Consider the following 12,500-nt stretch of genomic DNA (forward strand, 5'->3'; position numbering starts at 1 on the left):
GTACAGAAGAGTCTATGACATACTGTACCGAAGAGTCTATGTCTGTCATACTGTACCGAAGAGTCTATGTCATACTGTACCGAAGAGTCTATGTCATACTCTACCGAAGAGTCTATGTCATACTGTACAGAAGAGTCTATGACATACTGTACCGAAGAGTCTATGTCTGTCATACTGTACCGAAGAGTCTATGTCATACTCTACTGAAGAGTCTATGTCATACTGTGCATACTTAACAGTATGTCATAGACATAGACTCTTCAGTACAGTATGACATAGACATAGACTCTTCAGTACAGTATGACATAGACATAGACTCTTCAGTAAAGTATGTCATAGACATAGACTCTTCGGTACAGTATGACATAGACATAGACTCTTCTGCACAGTATGACATAGACATAGACTCTTCAGTACAGTATGATATAGACTCTTCAGTACAGTATGACATAGACATAGACTCTTCAGTACAGTATGACATAGACATAGACTCTTCAGTACAGTATGACATAGACTCTTCAGTACAGTATGACATAGACATAGACTCTTCAGTACAGTATGACATAGACATAGACTCTTCAGTACAGTATGACATAGACTCTTCAGTACAGTATGACATAGACATAGACTCTTCAGTACAGTATGACATAGACATAGACTCTTCAGCACAGTATGACATAGACATAGACTCTTCAGCACAGTATGACATAGACATAGACTCTTCAGCACAGTATGACATAGACATAGACTCTTCAGTACAGTATGTCATATTCTCTCAATCTATATTTTCAAAGGGATGTGAATCCCGTGTTCATATTTCACAAACACTTGATATACAGTGCATTCGGAAAGTATTCAGACCCCTTGACTTTTTCCACATTTTGATACATTACAGCCTTATTATAAAATTGATTAAATACATACAAATCCTCATCAATCTACACACAATACCCCAATAGTGACATCCCAATACCCCATAATGACATCCCAATACCCCATAATGACATCCCAATACTCAACAATAACATCACAATACCCCATAATGACATCAGAATACCCCATAATGACATCACAATACTCAACAATAACATCACAATACCCCATAATGACATCAGAATACCCCATAATGACATCACAATACTCAACAATAACATCACAATACTCAACAATAACATCACAATACCAAAACAATGACATCACAATACCCCATAATGACATCACAATTACCCAACGATGACATCACAATACCCCATAATGACATCACAATTACCCAACGATGACAAAGCAAGAACAGGTTGTTATACATTTTAGCAAATGCATTAAAAATATAAAACAGATATACCTTATTTGCATAAGAATCAGACCCTTTGCTATGAGACTCGACATTGAGGGGCGGCAGGGTAGCCTAGTGGTTAGAGCATTTTACTAGTAACCGAAAGGTTCCAAGTTCAAATCCCTGAGCTGACAAGGTACAAATCTGTCGTTCTGCCCCTGAACAAGGCACTTAACCCACTGTTCCCAGGTCGTCATTGAAAATAAGATTTTGTTCTTAACTGACTTGCCTGGTTAAATAAAGGTAAAATAAAAAAATATAAACAAATTGAAGGTGCATCCTGTTTCCATTGATCATCCTTGAGAGGTTTCTGCAACTTAATTGGAGACCACCTGTGGTAAATTCAATTGATTGGACATGATTTGGAAAGGCACAAACCTGTCTGTATGAGGTCCCACAGTTGACAGTGAATATCAGAGCGAAAAACCAAGCCGTGAGGTCTAAGGAATTGTCCGTAGAGCTCCGAGAGACAGTATATCTTTATTCCAACCCATAGACAGGTCCGTTGTATAATGCTGTAGTGTATTACAGACAGAATCCTCTGTGTTTATCCCCCCTTTAAATGTATCATGTGTTATTTATGTGACATGGGAATATTTCTTTATCCTGCTGCTCCTAAGAGAGTTGACTTTGATTAAATTGTGCAAAGCTTCTCTGCGTCTATCGATAATGCTACCATACGGGTCTGTGTTGTGAAGATTCTGCTACCTCCTCCTGTGAATCAGTCTCGGAGAACCTACGTCCTGAATGGCACCCTCATTCCCTATTCTCTTCAGGACCCATAGGGCTCCGGTCAAAAGTTTAGTGCCCTATTTAGGGAAAGAGGGTGCCATTTGGGACGCAGACAGAGTCTCAGAGATGATTAAGACCTAAGTATCCAAGCGTGCGGCCCTGTCTCCCCCTGTCTCCCCCTGTCCCCCCCGGTCCCCCCCTGTCCCCCCCTGTCCCCTCCCGTCTCCACTGTTCAATAGCATTAGGAACTGGAGAACCAAGAGAGAGAAAGATGGAGGAATTGGTGTTTAATTGAGTTAATAATAACTTCTGGATGTCATAGCTATTAACCTTGAAATAATGTCGAATTTGAATTAGACTAATCTGATTGAGCCAGCCTGCGCTCTCTCTCTCTCTCTCTGTCAAACCGTCTGGTTTCACAGCGCCTCTCTCTCTCTCTCTCTCTCTCTCTCTCTCTCTCTCTCTCTCTCTCTCTCTCTCTCTCTCTCTCTCTCTCTCTGTCTCTGTCTCTCTCTCTCTCTCTCTTTTTCTCTCTCGCTCCCTCGTTCTCTCTCTCTCTCTCTCTCTCTCTCTCTCTCTCTCTCTCTCTCTCTCTCTCTCTCTCTCTCTCTCTCTCTCTCTCTCTCTCTCTCTTTTTCTCTCTCGCTCTCTCTCTCTCTCTCTCTCTCTCTCTCTCTCTCTCTCTCTCTCTCTCTCTCTCTCTCTCTCTCTCTCTCTCTCTCTCTCTCTCTCTCTTCTCTCTCTCTCTCTCTCTCTCTCTCTCTCTCTCTCTCTCTCTCTCTCTCTCTCTCTCTCTCTCTCTCTCTCTCTCTCTCTCTCTCTCTCTCTCTCTCTCTCTCTCTCAAGCCTCCTGTTTTCACAGCGCCTCAGAATGGAGTCACCATCTAGCACAACCCTTAGAACTCCCCCACTATGTCGTGGGCTTCTAAGTGCCAGTAGTGGAAGTGATTTAAAACAAGGAAGTGAATTTGAGCCAATCTGAAATCACGCGTCTTATAATTCGATTTCGCAGATAAACTTTATAGGCCTGAAATCAGAATCGATTGGTCTTCACAAAAAAATTATATGGTCAGTGTCAGTGTGATAAGAGCAGCTACGTCTGGTAAGATGAGGGGTGGAGGTCTGTGTCTATTTGTCAATAACTGCTATTGCCCAATGTCTAATATTAAAGAAGTCTTGAGGTATTGCTCACCTCATGATAAGCTGTAGACACAGACTATCTACCAAGAGAGTTCTCATCTATATTATTAGAAGCCGTCTATTTACCACCACAAACCGATGCTGGCACGAAGACCTCACTCAACCACCTGTATAGGGCCATAAGCAAACGAGAACATGCTCATCCAGAAGCGGAGCTCCTAGTGGCCGGGGACGTTACTGCAGACAATACTTTAATCAGTTCTACCTCATTTCTACCAGCATGTCACATGTGCAACCAGAGGGAAAAATACTCTAGACCACCTTTAATCCACACACAGAGACGTGTACAAAGCTCTCCCTCGCCCATTTGGCAAATCTGACTATAATTATATCCTCCTGATTCCTGCTTACCAGTGGAAACTAAAGCAGGAAGTACCAGTGACTTTCTTAATATGGAAGGGGTCAAGTGACGCAGATGCTATGCTTCAGGACTGTTTTGCATAGACTGGAATATGTGCCGTGATTTATCCAATGGCTTTGAGGAGTATACCCGACCTACCTCGACTAACCTGTACCCCTACCTACCTCGACTAACCTGTACCCCCACACATTGACTAACCTGTACCCCCACACGTTGACTAACCTGTACCCCTACCGACCTCAACTAACCTGTACCCCTACCGACCTCGACTAACCTGTACCCCCACACATTGACTAACCTGTACCCCTACCGACCTCAACTAACCTGTACCCCTACCGACCTCGACTAACCTGTACCCCCACACATTGACTAACCTGTACCCCTACCGACCTCGACTAACCTGTACCCCCACACATTGACTAACATGTACCCCTACTACCTCAACTAACCTGTACCCCTACCGACCTCGACTAACCTGTACCCCCACACATTGACTAACCTGTACCCCTACACATTGACTAACCTGTACCTCTACTACCTCGACTAACCTGTACCCCCACACCTCGACTAACCTGTACCCCCACCGACCTCGACTAACCTGTACCCCCACACCTCGACTAACCTGTACCCTACCGACCTCAACTAACCTGTACCCCTACCGACCTCAACTAACCTGTACCCCTACCGACCTCGACTAACCTGTACCCCTACCGACCTCGACTAACCTGTACCCCCACACATTGACTAACCTGTACCCCCGCACATTGACTAACCTGTACCCCCACACATTGACTAACCTGTACCCCCACACATTGACTAACCTGTACCCCCACACATTGACTAACCTGTACCCCCACACATTGACTAACCTGTACTCCACACATGTACCCCCACACATTGACTAACCTGTACCCCCACACATTGACTAACCTGTACCCCCACACATTGACTAACCTGGACCCCACACATGTACCCCCACACATTGACTAACCTGTACCCCCACACATTGACTAACCTGTACCCCACACATGTACCCCCACACATTGACTAACCTGTACCCCACACATGTACCCCCACACATTGACTAACCTGTACCCCCACACATTGACTAACCTGTACCCCCACACAATGAATAGCCTGTACCCCCACACATTGACTATCCTGTACCCCCACACAATGAATAGCCTGTACCCCCACACATTGACTAACCTGTACCCCCACACAATGAATAGCCTGTACCCCCACACATTGACTAACCTGTACCCCCACACAATGAATAGCCTGTACCCCCACACATTGACTAACCTGTACCCCACACAATGAATAGCCTGTACCCCCACACATTGACTAACCTGTACCCCACACAATGAATAGCCTGTACCCCCACACATTGACTAACCTGTACCCCCACACAATGAATAGCCTGTACCCCCACACATTGACTAACCTGAACCCCCACACAATGAATAGCCTGTACCCCCACACATTGACTAACCTGTACCCCCACACATTGACTAACCTGTACCCCCACACATTGACTAACTTGTACCCCTACCGACCTCAACTAACCTGTACCCCCACACATTGACTAACCTGTACCCCTACCGACCTCAACTAACCTGTACCCCCACTACCTCGCCTAACCTGTACCCCCACACATTGACTAACCTGTACCCCCACACATTGACTAACCTGTACCCCCACACATTGACTAACCTGTACCCCACACATTGACTAACCTGTACCCCTACTACCTCAACTAACCTGTACCCCTACCGACCTCAACTAACCTGTACCCCTACCGACCTCGACTAACCTGTACCCCTACCAACCTCGACTAACCTGTACCCCCACACATTGACTAACCTGTACCCCCGCACATTGACTAACCTGTACCCCCACACATTGACTAACCTGTACCCCCACACATTGACTAACCTGTACCCCCACACATTGACTAACCTGTACCCCCACACATTGACTAACCTGTACCCCACACATGTACCCCCACACATTGACTAACCTGTACCCCCACACATTGACTAACCTGTACCCCCACACATTGACTAACCTGTACCCCACACATGTACCCCCACACATTGACTAACCTGTACCCCCACACATTGACTAACCTGTACCCCACACATGTACCCCCACACATTGACTAACCTGTACCCCACACATGTACCCCCACACATTGACTAACCTGTACCCCCACACATTGACTAACCTGTACCCCCACACAATGAATAGCCTGTACCCCCACACATTGACTAACCTGTACCCCCACACAATGAATAGCCTGTACCCCCACACATTGACTAACCTGTACCCCCACACAATGAATAGCCTGTACCCCCACACATTGACTAACCTGTACCCCCACACAATGAATAGCCTGTACCCCCACACATTGACTAACCTGTACCCCACACAATGAATAGCCTGTACCCCCACACATTGACTAACCTGTACTCCACACATGTACCCCCACACATTGACTAACCTGTACCCCCACACATTGACTAACCTGTACCCCCACACATTGACTAACCTGGACCCCACACATGTACCCCCACACATTGACTAACCTGTACCCCCACACATTGACTAACCTGTACCCCACACATGTACCCCCACACATTGACTAACCTGTACCCCACACATGTACCCCCACACATTGACTAACCTGTACCCCCACACATTGACTAACCTGTACCCCCACACAATGAATAGCCTGTACCCCCACACATTGACTATCCTGTACCCCCACACAATGAATAGCCTGTACCCCCACACATTGACTAACCTGTACCCCCACACAATGAATAGCCTGTACCCCCACACATTGACTAACCTGTACCCCCACACAATGAATAGCCTGTACCCCCACACATTGACTAACCTGTACCCCACACAATGAATAGCCTGTACCCCCACACATTGACTAACCTGTACCCCACACAATGAATAGCCTGTACCCCCACACATTGACTAACCTGTACCCCCACACAATGAATAGCCTGTACCCCCACACATTGACTAACCTGAACCCCCACACAATGAATAGCCTGTACCCCCACACATTGACTAACCTGTACCCCCACACATTGACTAACCTGTACCCCCACACATTGACTAACTTGTACCCCTACCGACCTCAACTAACCTGTACCCCCACACATTGACTAACCTGTACCCCTACCGACCTCAACTAACCTGTACCCCCACTACCTCGCCTAACCTGTACCCCCACACATTGACTAACCTGTACCCCCACACATTGACTAACCTGTACCCCCACACATTGACTAACCTGTACCCCACACATTGACTAACCTGTACCCCTACTACCTCAACTAACCTGTACCCCTACCGACCTCAACTAACCTGTACCCCTACCGACCTCGACTAACCTGTACCCCTACCAACCTCGACTAACCTGTACCCCCACACATTGACTAACCTGTACCCCCACACATTGACTAACCTGTACCCCCACACATTGACTAACCTGTACCCCCACACATTGACTAACCTGTACCCCCACACATTGACTAACCTGTACCCCCACACATTGACTAACCTGTACCCCACACATGTACCCCCACACATTGACTAACCTGTACCCCCACACATTGACTAACCTGTACCCCCACACATTGACTAACCTGTACCCCACACATGTACCCCCACACATTGACTAACCTGTACCCCCACACATTGACTAACCTGTACCCCACACATGTACCCCCACACATTGACTAACCTGTACCCCACACATGTACCCCCACACATTGACTAACCTGTACCCCCACACATTGACTAACCTGTACCCCCACACAATGAATAGCCTGTACCCCCACACATTGACTAACCTGTACCCCCACACAATGAATAGCCTGTACCCCCACACATTGACTAACCTGTACCCCACACAATGAATAGCCTGTACCCCCACACATTGACTAACCTGTACCCCCACACAATGAATAGCCTGTACCCCCACACATTGACTAACCTGTACCCCACACAATGAATAGCCTGTACCCCCACACATTGACTAACCTGTACCCCACACAATGAATAGCCTGTACCCCCACACATTGACTAACCTCTACCCCCACACAATGAATAGCCTGTACCCCCACACATTGACTAACCTGTACCCCACACAATGAATAGCCTGTACCCCCACACATTGACTAACCTGTACCCCACACAATGAATAGCCTGTACCCCCACACATTGACTAACCTGTACCCCCACACAATGAATAGCCTGTACCCCCACACATTGACTAACCTGTACCCCCACACAATGAATAGCCTGTACCCCCACACATTGACTAACCTGTACCCCCACACATTGACTAACCTGTACCCCCACACATTGACTAACCTGTACCCCTACTGACCTCAACTAACCTGTACCCCCACACATTGACTAACCTGTACCCCTACCGACCTCAACTAACCTGTACCCCCACACATTGACTAACCTGTACCCCCACACATTGACTAACCTGTACCCCTACTACCTCAACTAACCTGTACCCCAACGACCTCGACTAACCTGTACCCCTACCGACCTCGACTAACCTGTACCCCCACACATTGACTAACCTGTACCCCCGCACATTGACTAACCTGTACCCCCACACATTGACTAACCTGTACCCCCACACATTGACTAACCTGTACCCCCACACATTGACTAACCTGTACCCCCACACATTGACTAACCTGTACCCCACACATGTACCCCCACACATTGACTAACCTGTACCCCCACACATTGACTAACCTGTACCCCCACACATTGACTAACCTGTACCCCACACATGTACCCCCACACATTGACTAACCTGTACCCCCACACATTGACTAACCTGTACCCCACACATGTACCCCCACACATTGACTAACCTGTACCCCACACATGTACCCCCACACATTGACTAACCTGTACCCCCACACATTGACTAACCTGTACCCCCACACAATGAATAGCCTGTACCCCCACACATTGACTAACCTGTACCCCCACACAATGAATAGCCTGTACCCCCACACATTGACTAACCTGTACCCCCACACAATGAATAGCCTGTACCCCCACACATTGACTAACCTGTACCCCCACACATTGACTAACCTGTACCCCCACACATTGACTAACCTGTACCCCACACATGTACCCCCACACATTGACTAACCTGTACCCCCACACATTGACTAACCTGTACCCCACACATGTACCCCCACACATTGACTAACCTGTACCCCACACATGTACCCCCACACATTGACTAACCTGTACCCCCACACATTGACTAACCTGTACCCCCACACAATGAATAGCCTGTACCCCCACACATTGACTAACCTGTACCCCCACACAATGAATAGCCTGTACCCCCACACATTGACTAACCTGTACCCCCACACAATGAATAGCCTGTACCCCCACACATTGACTAACCTGTACCCCCACACAATGAATAGCCTGTACCCCCACACATTGACTAACCTGTACCCCACACAATGAATAGCCTGTACCCCCACACATTGACTAACCTGTACCCCACACAATGAATAGCCTGTACCCCCACACATTGACTAACCTGTACCCCCACACAATGAATAGCCTGTACCCCCACACATTGACTAACCTGTACCCCACACAATGAATAGCCTGTACCCCCACACATTGACTAACCTGTACCCCACACAATGAATAGCCTGTACCCCCACACATTGACTAACCTGTACCCCCACACAATGAATAGCCTGTACCCCCACACATTGACTAACCTGTACCCCCACACAATGAATAGCCTGTACCCCCACACATTGACTAACCTGTACCCCCACACATTGACTAACCTGTACCCCCACACATTGACTAACCTGTACCCCTACTGACCTCAACTAACCTGTACCCCCACACATTGACTAACCTGTACCCCTACCGACCTCAACTAACCTGTACCCCCACACATTGACTAACCTGTACCCCCACACATTGACTAACCTGTACCCCTACTACCTCAACTAACCTGTACCCCAACCGACCTCGACTAACCTGTACCCCTACCGACCTCGACTAACCTGTACCCCCACACATTGACTAACCTGTACCCCCGCACATTGACTAACCTGTACCCCCACACATTGACTAACCTGTACCCCCACACATTGACTAACCTGTACCCCCACACATTGACTAACCTGTACCCCCACACATTGACTAACCTGTACCCCACACATGTACCCCCACACATTGACTAACCTGTACCCCCACACATTGACTAACCTGTACCCCCACACATTGACTAACCTGTACCCCACACATGTACCCCCACACATTGACTAACCTGTACCCCCACACATTGACTAACCTGTACCCCACACATGTACCCCCACACATTGACTAACCTGTACCCCACACATGTACCCCCACACATTGACTAACCTGTACCCCCACACATTGACTAACCTGTACCCCCACACAATGAATAGCCTGTACCCCCACACATTGACTAACCTGTACCCCCACACAATGAATAGCCTGTACCCCCACACATTGACTAACCTGTACCCCCACACAATGAATAGCCTGTACCCCCACACATTGACTAACCTGTACCCCCACACAATGAATAGCCTGTACCCCCACACATTGACTAACCTGTACCCCCACACAATGAATAGCCTGTACCCCCACACATTGACTAACCTATACCCCTCACAATGAATAGCCTGTACCCCCACACATTGACTAACCTGTACCCCCACACAATGAATAGCCTGTACCCCCACACATTGACTAACCTGTACCCCCACACATTGACTAACCTGTACCCCTACCGACCTCAACTAACCTGTACCCCCACACATTGACTAACCTGTACCCCTACCGACCTCAACTAACCTGTACCCCCACACATTGACTAACCTGTACCCCTACCGACCTCAACTAACCTGTACCCCTCACAATGAATAGCCTGTACCCCCACACATTGACTAACCTGTACCCCCACACAATGAATAGCCTGTACCCCCACACATTGACTAACCTGTACCCCCACACATTGACTAACCTGTACCCCTACCGACCTCAACTAACCTGTACCCCCACACATTGACTAACCTGTACCCCTACCGACCTCAACAAACCTGTACCCCCACACATTGACTAACCTGTGCCCCCACACATTGACTAACTTGTACCCCACACATGTACCCCCACTACCTCGACTAACCTGTACCCCCACACATTGACTAACCTGTACCCCCACACATTGACTAACCTGTACCCCCACACATTGACTAACCTGTACCCCACACATTGACTAACCTGTACCCCTACTACCTCGACTAACCTGTACCCCACACATGTACCCTACCGACCTCGACTAACCTGTACCCCTACCGACCTCGACTAACCTGTACCCTACCGACCTCGACTAACCTGTACCCCCACCGACCTCGACTAACCTGTACCCTACCGACCTCGACTAACCTGTACCCCTACCTACCTCGACTAACCTGTACCCCCACACATTGACTAACCTGTACCCCCACACATTGACTAACCTGTACCCCTACCGACCTCGACTAACCTGTACCCCTACCGACCTCGACTAACCTGTAACCCCGCACATTGACGCTGTACCAGTACCGCCTGTATATAGCCTTGTTATTGTTATGTAATTTTATGGTGTTCCTTTTTATAAATAAAAATTACTTTAGTTTATTTTATAATTATTTTATAAATAACTCTACCAGGCTCTATATGCTGTAGTCTGTTACCAGGCTCTATATGCTGTAGTCTGTTACCAGGCTCTATATACTGTAGTCTGTTACCAGGCTCTATATACTGTAGTCTGTTACCAGGCTCTATATACTGTAGTCCGTTACCAGGCTCTATATACTGTAGTCTGTTACCAGGCTCTCTCTATATGCTGTAGTCTGTTACCAGGCTCTATATACTGTAGTCTGTTACCAGGCTCTATATACTGTAGTCTGTTACCAGGCTCTATATGCTGTAGTCTGTTACCAGGCTCTATATGCTGTAGTCTGTTACCAGGCTCTATATACTGTAGTCTGTTACCAGGCTCTATATACTGTAGTCTGTTACCAGGCTCTATATACTGTAGTCCGTTACCAGGCTCTATATACTGTAGTCTGTTACCAGGCTCTATATGCTGTAGTCTGTTACCAGGCTCTATATACTGTAGTCTGTTACCAGGCTCTATATACTGTAGTCTGTTACCAGGCTCTATATACTGTAGTCTGTTACCAGGCTCTATATACTGTAGTCCGTTACCAGGCTCTATATACTGTAGTCTGTTACCAGGCTCTATATGCTGTAGTCTGTTACCAGGCTCTATATACTGTAGTCTGTTACCAGGCTCTATATGCTGTAGTCTGTCACCAGGCTCTATATGCTGTAGTCTGTTACCATGCTCTATATGCTGTAGTCTGTTACCAGGCTCTATATGCTGTAGTCTGTTACCAGGCTCTATATACTGTAGTCTGTTACCAGGCTCTATAGTCTGTTACCAGGCTCTATATGCTGTAGTCTGTTACCAGGCTCTATAGTCTGTTACCAGGCTCTATATGCTGTAGTCTGTTACCAGGCTCTATATGCTGTAGTCTGTTACCAGGCTCTATATGCTGTAGTCTGTTACCAGGCTCTATAGTCTGTTACCAGGCTCTATATGCTGTAGTCTGTTACCAGGCTCTATAGTCTGTTACCAGGCTCTATATACTGTAGTCTGTTACCAGGCTCTATATACTGTAGTCTGTTACCAGGCTCTATATGCTGTAGTCTGTTACCAGGCTCTATAGTCTGTTACCAGGCTCT

Source organism: Oncorhynchus gorbuscha, unplaced genomic scaffold, assembly GCF_021184085.1.
Source record: "Oncorhynchus gorbuscha isolate QuinsamMale2020 ecotype Even-year unplaced genomic scaffold, OgorEven_v1.0 Un_scaffold_308, whole genome shotgun sequence".
Taxonomy (NCBI): Eukaryota; Metazoa; Chordata; class Actinopteri; order Salmoniformes; family Salmonidae; genus Oncorhynchus; species Oncorhynchus gorbuscha.